The 16,496-nt window shown below is 43.3% G+C and overlaps 1 protein-coding gene across 6 annotated transcripts in view; it reads right to left on the reverse strand.

Annotated features, from left to right (window-relative positions):
* Positions 1-16,496, reverse strand: part of PEAK1 (pseudopodium enriched atypical kinase 1) — a 112,528-nt gene that overhangs the window by 50,863 nt on the left and 45,169 nt on the right. For all 6 annotated transcript variants that reach the window (XM_051770352.1, XM_051770351.1, XM_051770354.1 and 3 more), the window contains one exon: positions 12,780-12,950. The gene's annotated coding sequence lies outside the window, so the exon portion shown is untranslated. The remainder of the gene's footprint in view (positions 1-12,779; positions 12,951-16,496) is intronic.

Below are 16,496 nucleotides of genomic sequence, written 5' to 3' on the forward strand. Positions count from 1 at the left end.
ATAATGTTATGAGCAAGGAACTTCCAAACCCAGTTCTAAAATTATCTTCAGCTTTGACAAACCAAAACTCTATCCCCCTCTCCCTTTTGCTTATTCCTAAAGCCTTTCTTCCTTCTCCTCTAGTGCTTAATCTGATCTAAATTCTCTCAGGATGTCAAGGGGATAAATACTGCTATTAGGAGCTACCAGTTTCCATTTGCTTTTTAGAAATGGGTGTGTGACACTCTGGGGCATTGCACATGCTATTAGGTATGCACAGGATACCCTGCCATAAAGAGACAATATGCAGAGAAGTGGAGGCTAAAACGTTTTTGCATTAACAGGAGGACCCTCCAAGTGGCTCTCAGAGTGTGCTCCAGGGCCACTTAATGGTCCCACAATGTCAGTATTCCAAGCAGAAGACATTTAACTCCGTTTCTCTGGGACCAAAGTACCAACACAGGAATCAGGTATTTATCCAATGCTGGTAACAAGATTTCTACCTGGCAATTTTCTGCAACTTAAATGTAAATGACGCACGAAAAATGTATTCTTATGAGGTGTTAAACACAAGCCAAGTGTTTTATCAGAAAAGTAAGAAACACCCCAATGATCTCTGTGTTTTGTCATCGTTGACTGCAGCCCTGCAGCCCCGAGGTGCCTCCAATTCCTGCCAACCCAGCAGCAAATAATAAAGAGCCAGTGCAGCTTCGAAGAGATTATGGTACTTTCTTATGAGCATTCAGAAAGAGACAGCCATGAAGCATTGCCTTGCTAAATGTTATAAAAGTTCTTATAAATATTCATGTGCAGCATTTGTACTCCGAGTATTTAATCATTTCTTTACAAGAAAGGAAGAGGGGGAAGGGAAGAAGAAGAAATTATTGTTTCTTCAATTCCACAGGGTTCAAGGCAACAGAGAAGATGAACGTGCACAGGTGATCTAAAAATTAGTCATCACCAAGCCCAGAAAAGTACAAACAGGAGAATTCTTTCGGGGAGATTTTTTTTCTCCATTACATCTGAAGTTTTACAATAGTTTGTAGGTATCAAACTAGTGATTTTTTTATAATTTGAATGACTTGTATGTTGATCATTTGAGTTGCCCTGTCATTGGCTTTTGAATAACAAGATTGATCTGTTGCTTCTGTTGCTTCACATTCCTGTGAGGACAGACTGAGCTGGCTGTACTCTGCACTTCCAAACCCCATTGTCCCAGGTAAACCCAACAGAAGACAAACTCAGCTGCTGGTGAGGCATTGTCCCACTTGGACACTTGATCCATCTATTCACAGCTGTTGGGAGCTAAAATAGCAAGACTGAAAGCCCTGCCATCACCCCCTGCAAGCACTGCATGTGTAGCTTTATTCCACAGCACTCAGCCTCTTGATCAAGCCTCTCAGACTTAAAGTTTATCAATACTGCTGTGAATTAATATAGATTTCTGTAACACATGCTGACAATACAAAAGCCTGTTCACAAGCGGCTTGTGCACAAAAGAGAAAAGATATTGCAAAACAGCCCTGACATAAAATTATAAACCTAATTGAAAAGCAAAGAGACATAGAGTAATAACATCTGAACTGCTCAGAAATCACCCAGCAGAGGAGGCCTCCTGCCTTGCTGAGATCCTGCCTCCAAACCAGACCAAGAAAGCCTCTGACATTGTTTTCCCTGTCCTTTTACCCCAGGAACATAACTCTGGCTGGACACACGTTACACTGAGGCTTTGGGTACGAGTACCTTTGCAGTACCTTTTCAGACACCACACTCTGCATGTCCCTTCCCACTCAGGATGCTACATCTGGAGGAAAAAACACCCATCTAAGATGCTTATTCCCACAGACCCAGCTCCTTCACACACACCTTTGCTGGCAAGCAGACCTGGTGCTGTCTGAACAGGCTGGTACAGCAACAATAACAGTGGAAGAAGCTGATTGCTGTGGTACTTGTGGTTCCCTGTTGGATCAGCCAACTCAGATTGCTGTCAGCTGTACCTGTCTCTGCTCTCAGGTGAATTGGCCAACTCTCACTAGAGCTACTCCAGGCTCATGCCATGTTTAGAAACACAAAGCAAAATGAAAAGTGGTGCTGCCTTTTACTTCCCTCGAGAAAACTGCCTCTTGCAAATGGCTTTATCATTTTCATTATATCCTGTTTGATTTGCTTTACCATCTTGACTGGAACAATAGCTAAGACATAATAGAAAAAGATTTTTCCACAGGCTGGTTCTAATTACATTAAATCTCTAGTGAGATAGGACATTTAAATAAGAAACAACAACTGCAGAGTCTGAGATAATGACATAGCGAGATACCAGGCTTTTTGAGAGAGCCATTAAAATGATGCATGAAGCATTACAGCGCACTCCAATCAGGCTGCAACACGAAAGCCATTCCTTCTGTGACACAGCACTGCAGAGAGAGGTCAGCAGTTATTGCACTAAATGTGCAACTCAACAATTAGGAAACATTATCCCTCCTGCTGAAGTTACAACACGGATACAGGCTTAAACTTCTGGATGAGGTGGGGTAGTTGGGAATGCAGGGCCACGGTGGGAATAATCACCTCATGAACCACAGTGTAGAGGAGATTCTGAAGAGTTCCTGGGTTTTGTTGCAAGTTGTACCTTTAACATTTTGTCGTGATAATTGAATTCTCTCAATTACCTGGAAACCCTATCATCTTTAGATTGCTGGGAACCACTGAAATACAGACATGCAGAATGCAGACTATGGCTGTGTGGCCTATGAACACAGTGGAACCTGTCACAGTCCCCCAGTTTGTGTGTTCAGTGTTACAGCTGTGGCACAGCTGTGCCACCAACACTGGTGCTTATAGGGCCCTGCAGCAAATTCCCCTGCTGGAAATCAAAACTGAGGAAAGGGAACTTATGTGGGGTGGGAAGGACCTTAATTACTTCCCCTCTGCCTTCTTTTCCTTTTGCTAAGTGCTAACCCAGGCTAAAGGGAAGGAGAAGGACTGGCCTGTGGGAATGATCTGCATGAGAGGGATTGAGTGCACCCTCAGTCAGTTCACAGACAAGACCACGTTGGACAGGAGTGTTGATCTGCTGGAGGGCAGGAAGGCTCTGCAGAGGGATCTGGACAGGACAGATCCATGGGCCAAGGCCTGTGAGGTTCAACAAGACTCAGCACTGGGTCCTGCACTTGGGTCACAACAACCCCCTGCAGCTCCAGGCTGGGGGCAGAGAGGCTGGAAAGCTGGAAAAAGACCTGGGGGTGCTGGTGACAGCAGCTGAACTGGAGCTGGTGTGTGCCCAGGTGGGCAAGAAGGCCAATAGCACCCAGCCTGTGCCAGCATCAGTGTGGCAGCAGGACCAGGGCAGTGACTGTCCTCCTGTGCCGGGTACTGAGAGGCTGCACCTCCAGTCCTGGGGGCAGTTTTGGCCCCTCACGACAAGAAAGACACTGAGGGGCTGGAGCATGTCCAGAGAAGGGCAACAGAGCTTGGGAGGGGTCTGGAGCACAAGTCTGATGAGGAGGAACTGAGGGAGCTGGGGGGGCTCAGCCTGGAGCAAAGGAGGCTCAGGGGGGACCTTCTGGCTCTGCAACCCCCTGACAGGAGGGGGGAGCCAGGATGGGTCGGGCTCTGCTCCCAGGGAACAAGGGACAGGAGGAGAGGAAATGGCCTCAAGCTGTGCCAGGGGAGGGTCAGGTTGAATATTAGGGAAACTTTCTTCCCTGAAAGGATTGTCCAGCCCTGTTGGCACAGGCTGTCCAGAGCAGTGGTGGAGTCACCATCCCTGGGGGGGTTTAAAAGCTGTGTAACTGTGGCACTAAGTGGTGGATCTGGCAGTGCTGGGTTAGTGGTTGGACTCTGTGATCACTGGGGTCTTTTTTAACCTTAATGATCTCTGATTCTATAGTGAGGGAGAACAGTTCATCAATTCTCCCTTCTCAAAACTACTCACTGGTCTGAATAACTAACATCAAGCCATGTTTAAGTGATTCACCTATGACTAGAGCTGACACAGGTCTGTACATACAGATCAGGTATCAGTTACTTTTTTCAGCTGGTTTTTCATAGCTGTCATAGTAAAGTTTCCAGGAAATTAGCAAGAGGATTAACAGACTTACTTTCAGTCAATAAACAGAATCTGTGATTATAAATTCTATACTCAGAGAATATAAACTTCCACAGCAGCAGGTCAGTAAGTACAGTATTCTTGTCTAAACAGCAAAACAATAATTCTCTATTAATAATCAAGTACACAAAAAAACCCTGGAAAAGTTTATTTCAGCACCCAAAATAAAATTATTTCCTTGAGTGTATATTCTACACTTCAGACCTGGACCACTAAAGTGCTCTTACACAAGAATTGTCTGTGTTCATCCAGTGCTGGTGCCAGGGCACTGCAGGGTGATTGCTCAGCTCAGCACTAACAGCTCTGTGACCACATGGCAAAAGCATTTTCTAAATGCAGCTCAGGTATCTGCACATTCACTGCTGGGGATGCCTGTCCGAATAGAGCTAATCTGAACAGCAAATACAGACACGTGCAACTATTACCACCTATGAAAATATTTAATTTGCTTTTAATAAAGAAGAAGGAATTTAACTTGTACATCTTTCCCTACCCACTAGTGTTCTCACTAACTTCCTTTATAAGACATTTGTAAACTAAAATTAGATGAGGATGCTCACCTCCATGTACCCTCCCCACTTGTCACCTCTGAACAGCCTCAGCTTTCAAACTGCAGCAAATCCACCTGTGGATGGGGAGGAGGAGCTGATTTCTGTCAGCTCAGCAACAGAACGGGCTGCTGACCACCAGCAGTGAGCACCAACATCCAGAATGCACAGAATTTTTCCTACCAGCACCAGGCAGCTGCTGTAGCTCTGTCACCCCCTGCACCTCAAGTAGTGTCAGTGGGGATTTTGGCAGGTGAAGAGCAACAAGTTTTCTGCAGCATCATGGCCTAGACAAAGCCTGCTCTGACCCTCTCAGGCTCACACCCACTGGCCCCCCCTGCCTTCCCCCCCAGCCCCAGTTCCTGCATATCCCTTCTGCACTGAGATACCAACATGGAATTTTAATATGCAAACTAAACATAAGGCAGTTTCTTTCCCAAACAGAGTAACAATTTGAAAACTTGCCAGTCTTGCTCAGGAGTTGAAATAAAGGCTGGTAACGAGAAGCTGCCCAGGTCATGATGACCCCAGAACTGAAGGGAGCTGAGGAGTCTCCCACAGCCAGGGCACCCCTGGAAGCCAATGCCAGCAGGGGAATTCAGCAGCATGAGGGCAGAAACCAGGGAGCCTTTCTTCAACTAATGGGCTGTGATCTATGGCACTTGCAGTCCTGAATTAATGACTCCTCATCCACTGTTATGTCACATGCACTCCTGATTTGCCATCCAAGTTTCTTCCCACACAGGCTGCTGGTCCCTCATTAAGACCAAAATTTACAGAGCAGATTTCAGCTTTTATAGAACCCACTGTGCTTTCTAAAGATCCACCTTTTCTTCCAGTCAACTGAAATAACACTTTCTGGCTATGACTCCTGTGGTTTGTTTTCTCTTTTTATTTTTTTTTTTTAAATTTATTTAGAACTTGCAATGCATATTTCTCAGCCAGACTGCTAAGGATGTTAATGAGATTTATCCACAGAGTCTCTCACTATCTGCCCCCTTTAATTCTTTGAGATACAAGTGCTTTTATGTTGCAGGAAATGAGGACAACAGAAAGCTGCAGATCCCATGAATGTAAAAATTGTCTTGAAGGAATGGAACAATTCAGCCCTAATTACAGCCAGCTGGAGCCTGCTCTCTTTGCACTGATACTCAGATAATTAACCAACTACTGACTGATGCAAGACTCAAGCACGTCACTACCATTCAGATATTCAAGGTTAATTTTTGTATCCATCACCAACATCAAGCTTAATGGACATCATCAACTAAAGTCTTGAAAATCATTAACATACAGTCATAGTCAGGCAAGGATTATTTTTCCTTCAGTGAGCTCGGTGCCATCTTTCTTTAGCTGCAGAAGAAGTGACTTTTCCATTAAAAAGGCAAACTCCTAAGTTTTGATTCATTTAATAACTGTAAATTCACTCACTTAAAGCCCTAAACTTAAAACACACCAAAACCACAACATTGATGTAGTAAAATAAACCCCAAACTGTTCTAGTGGTCCTAACTTTAGTAATACCTCTTTATTTCTCATGGTATGGCACCTTTAAATTGGTGGTGGGGTTGTATCTTCCTCAGTAAGCTTTACATGGATATAAAAAGCAAATAGTACTATGCCCAAAGTCAAATATCCTGAGTTGACTGCCACTGCATTCATCAAACTATTACAGAAGAGGACAGCAGACATGGTGCTCAAGAAGTCTGACACATTTGGAAGTCAGAACTGTTAATACACTCCTGGCTCCTGCATGTAACACAATATATGTTTAAATTGTGAGCCACCTGAACTGTATTTGCAGGAAAAAAAAACCACCTGAAAGAGGAAGTCTTTCTCAATTCTATTTTCAGCAGTGCTTTTCCTGAAAACAGGAGGTTTTGGACAGATTCAATCCCTCTGATGGTTATACAGCCAGGCAGAGATGCACTGATCAGGGGGGAATGTTGTGCCACTGCTTGTTAGCAAGTGGCAGCTCCGGGAACTTTTATTTCTAGTTATGAATTCAAGAAATGACTGAAAAATCAGAAATCTTTCAACCTGGTAAAGAGATTTGTAAGAACAGCAATACAGCACAGCAAAGGCACAGATCTTGGGTGGAGCTGTACAGCAGAAAACCAATGTCTCAGCAGCATGCCTGCAGTGTTCTCCAAAAATGTGGGTGGGGAGGCAGGAATCTAAAGAATCTGGATTAGGGATTCTTTTCTATTTTGTATTTTATTTGTCCTCACACCTTCCTATCTAGTATGGAAAAATAAAGAATCCCAGTTATGTTTGCACACAGCCTAAGTTCTGTAGGAAAAGCCTGAATTTTGTGAAATATCTCTGGAATGCCACTGTAATGTAAATCACCACGGTGCAAGTTAAAGTGTAACCTACAGTTTTCCCCAAGAGAATACACAGAATTTTTACTACCAGAAATGGAAAAGTAATGGAACAAAAAAAAGAGCTTAGCGAAAAAAATAGGTTAACTCACATAAAGAATGACATATAAGACAAGGCTGAAAAAGAAAGCAAGGCAGGTATTTTTGGAACTATTTTGAAGTCTCTTTCAAGCCCTGTCTATTTGCTTGTGAAGTATTTTTGCTTAAGATACGTATATGCTAATGTTCCTACTTAAGATAGAGATGATTGGGCTGAAAAAACTCCTGCTTTGGAAGAACAAAGGAAGAAAGACTGTGCATCAGCAGCACTTGGTTCTGTGGGCATTTTCAGAGTTACCCTGAGGAGAGTTAAGGAATCACAGAATCATTACAGTTGGAAGGGACCTCTGGAGATCTAGTCCCACCCTATGGAAATGGATGGTTGAGATAAATTGAAAAAGACACTTGGAATCCAAGAAGCCTCTAAAATTCCAATTATTTTGTGTTAAATATGAGATAAGGGATGTTGCTGCTGCAACCCTCTGTATGAGGTGGGTGCTATAGTGTCTGGGTATCCAACACTGCTCATAAAGTGGGCACTACCTGCATTTCATGGTTATTGCTTGAAGCAGGTTCAGGTGTGTTGATTATCTTTTTCAACACTGGAAGTTAATAATTTTCTTAATCAGCAGGATCTGAGCTTTGTTCGGGGTTTTTTTGGTGGTTATTTTTGTTTTGTTTTGTTTTAAAGAATGGGAATGTGTTTCCTGCCAAGGCCACAACACATAATAACAGACTAGAGAAGAATGAAAGGACCCAGCATGAAAAATAGAATGTAATTATCACCAACTGAACAGCTGATAAATGAAATGTCAGAGTGAAACACAGGAGTTTCACATGACAGAAAGTTCAGAGAAGGTGAATTCGTTACGAATTTTGAACAAATGAAAAGCGGAGACCTCACCACAAGCAAAGCCTCTCATCTCCCCACCACTGAAAGTTCCCTGCTCCCACCATAATCCATCTGCCACCCCATCACAAAGAGCTACAACAGCCAATATGCAGCAGCAGAGTTGTTTGGATGTAACAGAGAGGATTGTGTCCAAAATGAAGAGCAGCACTGGTTTGGAGCTTCACACACTTATGGGATGATGTTTCCATGTTGTCCCACTTATTTGAAGTTTCCAAGGGCAGCCATCACACCAGCATGAGTTCAGCAAACACAGCCTTTTGTGAGCTAAACTGACAAGGACAGTATTTTTAACACACCTGTGATGGGCAGATTTCAGAGACAAGCATAAATGGAAGAGACTTTTGCAAGCCAGTGAAAAATGGGAATTGCCCTCTGGAAAGAACTGCATGCAAGGGACATGGAATAAATACTTTTATGTTACTGTTTTTTAGTCTGTCAGTGGTTCCATTTTGAATCAGCCTTCAGTCCTTTAAACCTCAGATGGGAAAGCCTGGTTGGACCTGATAAGCCAGGTCTTGGGTCAAGAAGAGTCTTATTTCCTTACACCCCAACCCAAACACATCCTGAGTTCAGTATCTTCAGCTTCTTTTGAGATAGAGCTAAAACTCTTGGATTTTGAATCTTTCTATTGTTTATATGTAATTGCAGTTACCCTGTTCCTCTACTTCTTCCTTGTTTTAGCACTATAATTCCATGATTCCTGCAACCCTGACAGAGAAGGCAGCCGAGAGCACACACAGCCCAGTGCCTCTGTCCCCAGTGCTTCTCCAAACTGTAAATACAAATAAATTGATACAGCAGTTGAAGTTTGGCAAAGCTGTTCAGGAATGCACAGAGGAAACACAGTATAGAAATGTAAAATCATTAAAAGAATGTTATTATGGTTATTATCTTAAAAATGCATTTAAGCCAAGAGCCCCTCCCTGCAGGTACCTCACTTGATCTACAGCACACGTGGATCCCACCAGACTCCTGGCAACATTTTCTGTTCCTTCCTTGTTCTACCTGCCAAGTTGTTCTAGTTACAGGGGCTGGGACCAGTTTATCACTATGTGGGTATAACCAAAACTGTGTATTCTACACCCTCTATGTAATTTCTGATGGACTGTTAATAAATGCATTGTTTGCAGCAGCTGCCCAGGGCACACCTGACACCTCAGGCTACAAGCTGGGTGTTAAAGAACCCTGTGAGGCAGGGCAGTGTTCTTTTGTTTTCACACCAATGTCTCAGCTGTGATAACTCCCCTCCAGGGAGGCATCAGCACCTTCACACCCAGCCTGAGGGGTCATCTCTGCTCATGGGCCACCTTGGACCAGCACAATAGGCAGCTGCAACAGCTAGACCATCAAAGATTCCGAAAATATCCCATGATTCAGAGTTAAATCACCCACCATGAAACTCCCTGTCCCGGGGGAGGTGCTGGACATCCCCACCTGAACTTGAGCATATATAAACTTTGGGGTTTGGGACTTCTGGTACCACTCCTCGGATCCAGAGGAGGACCAGAACTCCACCAGGACTGCCACTGCCACTCTGGACAAGACTGTGACCATCACTCCAACAGGACTGTGACCATCATCTGGACCAACAGGTTTCCTTTCCTGTTCCTTTGCACCCAGGGGGGCCACGTGGTGCTCAGCACAGGGGCTAATGAACACCCTTCTGGTCTTGTCCCAGGGTGTGGGGTTATACATCTGTCTCTGGGGGTTAAAACCAGGTTTTTATCTGTATCATTGCATTTATTGTAATCTTTTTAGTAAATTGTAACTCTGACTTGTAATCTCTCTTGAGCTGGCTTCATTTCTCCTGCCTGTTTACTTTTCAACCAGCACACAAGTCAAAAAGAAGCAACAAAGGCTGGTGTTGTTCCTGGGAAAAAAATGAGTTCTGGAGGAATAGTGGGCAGTTTTCTTTCATGCACACACAGGCTGGTGTTCTACACAGCAAGTTAACCTATGCAAACATGTTGTAGTGCACTGTCTTTTCAATGGAAAGCATCCCACAGAATGTGTGTGGGTTCTGCACATGGGAAAGGAGGCTTGGAAGGGTTTCAGAAGAATCCCCTCCAATGGTAACTTGCTGTGTGGCTGCAGAGCCAGGAGGACTCTTGGTGTGTGAGCTGCCCACGGCCTTCCATTGTTACTGGGAAGGTGGTGACTTCCTCTGCATTGAATCTTTGCCCTTATTTTGCTCTTCCTTCCTGATGATAAATCCACCTTTTATTATTCCGACCAATTCAACATTACTTTTAGAAATTTTATCACTCATTTAGATTTCACCCAGTGAGTCAGGCGGAAAAAATGTGCTCTCAAGCTGAGAGACAACCCTCCCATTTAAAATCCCTCAGCCAAGAGCACCTCCCAGGCAACATCCTCCAGCTGTTCTCAGAGACAGAAGGAGTATGTTCACCCTCTCAGTTCCCACCTAGGCCACTCTGGAGCATCTCCAGCAGGAAGGACATCTATCTGCCCAAAACAGCAACCCCTGGCTCTTCCCAGGCCTCCTCCCACTCGGCTCACCCAGCACTTCCCTCAACCACACAGACCTCTTGATGTTCAGCAGATTAAGATCTTCCTGTGCCAGCAGAGAAATCTATCAAGTAGCATTGTTATCCCTGTTCCTGGGCCTCTGATTGTCACTTTTATCAGCTAAATAATAGTAATTTGGATGTAGAAACAATTATGGGAACCTTTTTCCTCAGCAGAAGCCATTAGCCCCAGCAGATTTACAGTTAGTGCTCTTTGGACAAAGGCTGGATGCATACAGAAGCTGCTCTGCCAGGCAGTGATATACAAGGGAACAAAGAAAACATCACCTTCCAGCTTTCTAAAACTATTTCCTCAAAAATGATGGTGGTTGCAACCTGTTTGTGTCTTCTCCTGACCTGCTGCATAACGACAAGCCAAGGTGGTGCATTTTCCTTAGTAAGGATGGGTAAGAGTTTGTGACTAGTATTGCTTTTTAACTTGTGCTGCTCATATTTCTGGCTCCAAAGTGCCCTAGAGAAACCTAAAATCCCATTGAAGTGCCCCAGCTCCACAGCTTTTGCAAAACAAACTGGAACTGCCTTTTTCTTGTTCTCATTAGACACGTCAATGAATCAGAGATCTGTAAGGAAATGTGCACACGTTCAAAGAGAAAGGACTGCAGGGGCACAGAGAACAACAGAAAAAACATTAACAAGAGCACAGTAAACCTGAAAACCTCAAAGAAGAAAAACATTTTTCTTATAAGCCCTTTTTGAGCTTCATTTGTCACCACTGCAGACAGATGGAATCTGCAAGCCCTCCCTTCCTGCCAGTGCAGCAGGAGACACTACCACAGCATACAAGCAACTCTGGCAACAAACCAGACAACTCCTGGAGATGGGAAGTCAATTAGGAAAGAACCCCAACAGCCTACTGACTGTCTGATGGATGCACTGGCTGAGATGAAAGTGGTTGGGAGGCTCCTAAGGGCTGGCCTGACTGTCCTCTCACAAGAGACACAGGAGCCTTAGTGTGGATCTCAGATAGGAACTGCTACATTAATGCTGATCATTTTCTAAAATCTTGCCCTTAACCTCACAGAAATTAGGGGAGAATCCTTCTAGGGCACTGACTGTTCTCACACTGAAGTTTTAACACAGCCTATGATACGTGGGTGGAATAACTACCTGACCTGGACTGACAAAGGAGAACAGGTATATTTACAAGGTTCAGAAATGCAGGATTAATTTTTCTACCAAAAGTCACATAAAACTACTGTCAGATCTGTTTGCTCTCCTCTCAAGAACAGAATATGAAAGAACCAATTTGAACAAAACCACCACACATTTCAGATTTACCTCTGTTTTATTCATGCCAACTGAAAGAAACACAGTGATGTGTCATTTTTGACACCTCTTACTGTTTCCCATCAGTGTAACCAAACTGAGGCAAATTCTATGGTACACAGGGTCAGTCAGGCTTTGAGAAGGGTACAAACACCTTCTTTCACTCTTTTGTCTCAAAAGATATTGAAACATCATCTCAGTGGAGTATTAAAGGTGTAGCAATTCCCCCCTATCCTTCCTAAACCTTTTGGTTTTAGGGGTTGGCTCCACTTCACCGACTGCTGCAAAGGGACAGAGCCTACACCAGGATAGTGATGAGGAGTTGAGGGTCTTTTTACTACCACTTTGACTTTAAAAAGTAGCACAGTTCTGTATTTCTGACCAGTACATTGACCTGGGGAAGGCAGGTCTCAAGTACAGAGGTATTTCAGATGTTTAACACCACTTATGAATGATAGACAGGGAACAATATAAGCAAGCAAGAACTTGATAAGCAAAGAAAAGAAGCAAATGGCAAAAGAAGAGTTTTTTTGAGGAACTATTGATGTCTAGCAGAAATGAGCAACCTTCCTAGTGTACCATATGTGTCTTTCCATACAGTGCAGAAGTCACATGAAGTACTTACCTTATAACTAAAATCAGGGACAGAGCTGCTTCTACAACCTGTTCCAAACTGCAGTTTTGCTGGGCATTGGGTGGAAAGACAGCTACCAACGGAGAAAAATCCAAATCTACAAAATCTGATTTTGTTTTTCAGTGAAGAGATGGGATGAACCCTCAGGAAAAAATTACAACTACTGAGTAAACCACCAGATACTAAAATTCAAACTTTCTGCTAATGAACAAAGCTTACACATTCACATGCTCAGCCAATGTTTGACCCCTGTGAGATTGCTCTATTTAAACTCTGGTAGTAGTAGAACAAAATCCTTTATAATGCACACAAATGGTTCTGTATTAGGGAAATAAAAAGATGTCAGGAAGATGGGTTACCGCTCAAGTCTGAGGCTTTTCATCCATTCCAGTGTCAACGGTTGGCTTGGCAACACCTCCTGCAGCCACTGGTAATAAATCCCACTGAAAACTTCAAAACTTCCTATTTCTCCAGACAAATTCGCTTCACCCCCTTCTCTTCATGACTGCTGGTCAGGACAGCAACATTTTCTGTGAAGGACAGAAAATAAGGTTATTTCCAACAAATTTCAAATCTGATTTGTTGTTAATTTTCCTTCTTCAGTGACTTCCTGATCTCTGAAATGCTGCAAGAGCCATGTCAAAGGACACTTGAATTCTTTTCAGAATTCTGGCTGCATAGCTGGCACCAGACTTTTGTCTTCCTTAACATTCCCGTTTGTTTTCTGCCCCCCAGGAGCATACTGCTGCAGTCTTCCTTTAATTTTATCTGCTCAGCAGCCACACTGCAGCTCTGCAATGGAAGCACAGGTTGGAGGCACATGCTGAGGAACAGCCTGTAGAAGCCAGCTGGAATAATCAGGGACTTTTCCTAAGAAAAGGAGCAGCTAATCTTACTAATTTTCTTAATTTTTAATTACACCTTCGAAACAAAATATAAAGAATGAGCTAGGAAATAACCTGACAACTAGCTCTGTACATTACCTGTTTTAACAGAACAAAAGCACAGGTTTATGTTACTTGTGTTCACACATTAGCAGGTTATGGTGGTTAGGCCAGTAAGTTACTCAAATCATCTTCACCTTAACCCAGCACTCCTGAGCAGGCAGAGACATTTCCAGACTTGTCTCCCAGCAGAGCAGCATTTGCTGTTTTTCTGAGAGTGTCAAGGCTGTGCCTGAAAGCTCCCAGAGCTGTCTGGAATTATGCAAGGAGACAGCACTGTCTAGTTCTTTTGGGCTTTTATTTGTGGGGTGGTTTGGTTTTTTTTTCCTCCTCCTCATCTCTTCCCCTCTGGTATTCTGCTTCTGTGTGACTTCAAGTGTGAACACATTTGTGTATGACAAATTTGGCAGAAAGAAAAGCAAACTCAAATTATTTATATTATGAAAGCCACAGATAACAAGGAGCAAAGCACTCAGACTTCTGTGCAAAGCAACCACAGCTTGGTGAGCCTGCACAGACTGAGCACCAGGACAAGCAAAGCCATCAACTGCTGAACAGCATAAGCAAAATGCCCTGACAACGATTACCATAACAAAAAACATTTTTGAGGACCTCTGAAAGGAAGATACTGAAATAGCTCTGCAGATGAGTAGCAACAGGTGAGATGAATATGAACCATCCTAACAGAAAACACACATTATGTGCTTGAAAGTGTACTTAGGGAGAAGGGTGAATGCCCTCCTACTGGAGGTAGATAAAGCAAGAGCCAATAAATTAGCCTTAAACTTGAACTTATGGTTCATCATCTAAATGGAGATATTAGAGATGAGTCAAAAGAAGATTGAATCATCTTCTCCCAACCTGAATATTACCAAAGAGTTTGTTTTTGCAGATAGGATTAGTTAGAAATACAAGGTAGGGGGAGAAAAGGAAGGAGAACAGGGCCCTGTAAACCCTCCAGAAGGAATGGAGAGACAACACCACAGTCCTTCGTAGTTTTGTGAACCTCACTTGGCAGCAAAATTTTTTTGCCTATTATTGAGTTTTTTGAAATAAGAAAAAAACAGTCCTGAAGAACAAAGAAATGAGCAAATGTTTCACAGCAGGGAACATCTGCATTTAAAGATTATTTAAAGTCCCTCCATAAGGTGACACCTTTGTGTAAAATTTTAACCCCTTCCAAACTGCCTTTTTTCCTGGCTAGAAGGGCAGGGGGCTGGGACCTTTGTGGATTCAGGCAGCAGGCTCCAGCTAAAGCAGCTGCCTGGGGAGGGGCTGGATTTCTCCTCCTTTAGTGCTTGAGGTGGCCCCATCTCCACCAGCCTGTGGGATCTGCTCCCAAATCATGGGCACCTCTGGGCACGTCCCTACAGAACACCAAAACAGGGAAACATTGACAGAGCTGTATCCATAGAATAAAATATCAACACTTATGCACATTTTTTAATTTTGGCTGCATGCAGGCATTTGTACTTCTGTCCCAGAATTCTGCAGGCTCTGCCCAGCAGGAGCAAAGGTGTCTGCTTGCCATTTGCCTTTCCTTGCAGAGCTGCACTCCAACAGCTCTGGCACAGCTGGGGATGGCAGAGATTCACTGCCACAGTGTTATATAAATCTGGTGTTCCTACGGCTTGTGAGGATCATTGAGGTGTTCTTTAAAACTGCCATCACATTATATTTTGTAGGTAACACAGAAAACATTTTATCTCCAACATAAGCATATTGCATGTTAAATGGTAGCTAAGGCAACAGGTGGTACAGAGATCATATATATGGGTGTCATTGTATTCACAAGCAGCACACTGACTTAAAAAAATGCAATTTACCACTCAAAATGAAAAGAATTAAACCACTCTACATTCACTTCTGTTCCAGTGCCCAGTACTACAGATTAATTTACAACATTTTAAGTTAATTGATGAATGTGACATGACATCCTTCCTTTTAGCTGCTGTTCTGATTAGACAATTAACATTAAATGAAGATGTAGGTAAATCCCTCCATTTTTCCCTTGGCTTTCTGCAGAGACTGAAGGCAGTAGAAGCCCAGTATGAAAAGAGCTGCCATGTGACTCAGTCCCCTTCAAGCTGTCCTCACAAAACAAAGAGCGAGGAATGCTAAACAAATGAATCACAAGCCATTGCTGCAAAACATCCCGACTTTCTAGCAACTGCCAAGGCTGGGAGCAGCTCCCTCTGTCTTGTCAGTCTGAGTGACAGCCCGGGAGAAAGGGGCACCTCATTACAAGATTAGTAACACGAAGGCTATGTTTCAAACCCCACCATCTGAATTATGATTGCTGACTGTGTAAGGAGGCAGAAACGGAAGCAAATCCACAAGGAAACAAAGCATCATTTGGGAAATGTTTTTCCTATTCATGCTGATTGCAAGTGAGCTCTTCCCGGGCTGTGAACAACTGGCAGTGCTTTAGCATTCAGTACATGGCCTGATTTTTATCATAAAAACTAGTCTTTGCCTTCAGTTGGCTGTCAGATTTGCCAAGCTGGTGGAATTCTGGCAACATTTGTGCTGTTTAATGTCTCAGCATGTTGTATCTTGGACACAGCCCCCTGTAAAAATACCTAATTATAAATATTCATATTAGTTATCCTTTTTGCATGACACAGTAAAGAGAGGGGAAACAGATTCTTTCCAAATTGACTGTATAAGCAGAGCATAACAACATCTCAGGGTCAATATCCACAGCCAAAGCCTTTCATTAAACCATGGGATTTCCTTCAGTGGAATTCCACAGGCCTCCCTCACACAATAAGTGTGTGACAGCTTTGCCAAAGGGTCACCTGGCACAGAAAATACTGCAGCCCAGGATTTCCAGGGGGGATACTGCTGTCAGTTGTTGCTGAACACTAGAGAGGCTGCATTTTTAAGTGGCATCACCCCGTTGTTAATCAGGTAATACTCTGCTTTCAGAGTAATAACTTCTTCACTTCAAAATGGTCTCCTTGGGCAAAGAACTGCTTCAGACAGAATATATCCACTCCTAAAGGAGATTAGGAAAGGGAATGCATCAACAGAGGGAATGTGCAGTCCTTTGCAGGTATGTTTTTAATACAAAGTCATGGGTGTACACAGGAGACTCAGGAAAAGAGTTTAAAACTTCTTTTACTTTTT

This window comes from Manacus candei, unplaced genomic scaffold (assembly GCF_025592945.1).
Source record: "Manacus candei isolate 608988 ecotype Guabito, Panama unplaced genomic scaffold, ASM2559294v1 h1tg000119l, whole genome shotgun sequence".
NCBI lineage: Eukaryota > Metazoa > Chordata > Aves > Passeriformes > Pipridae > Manacus > Manacus candei.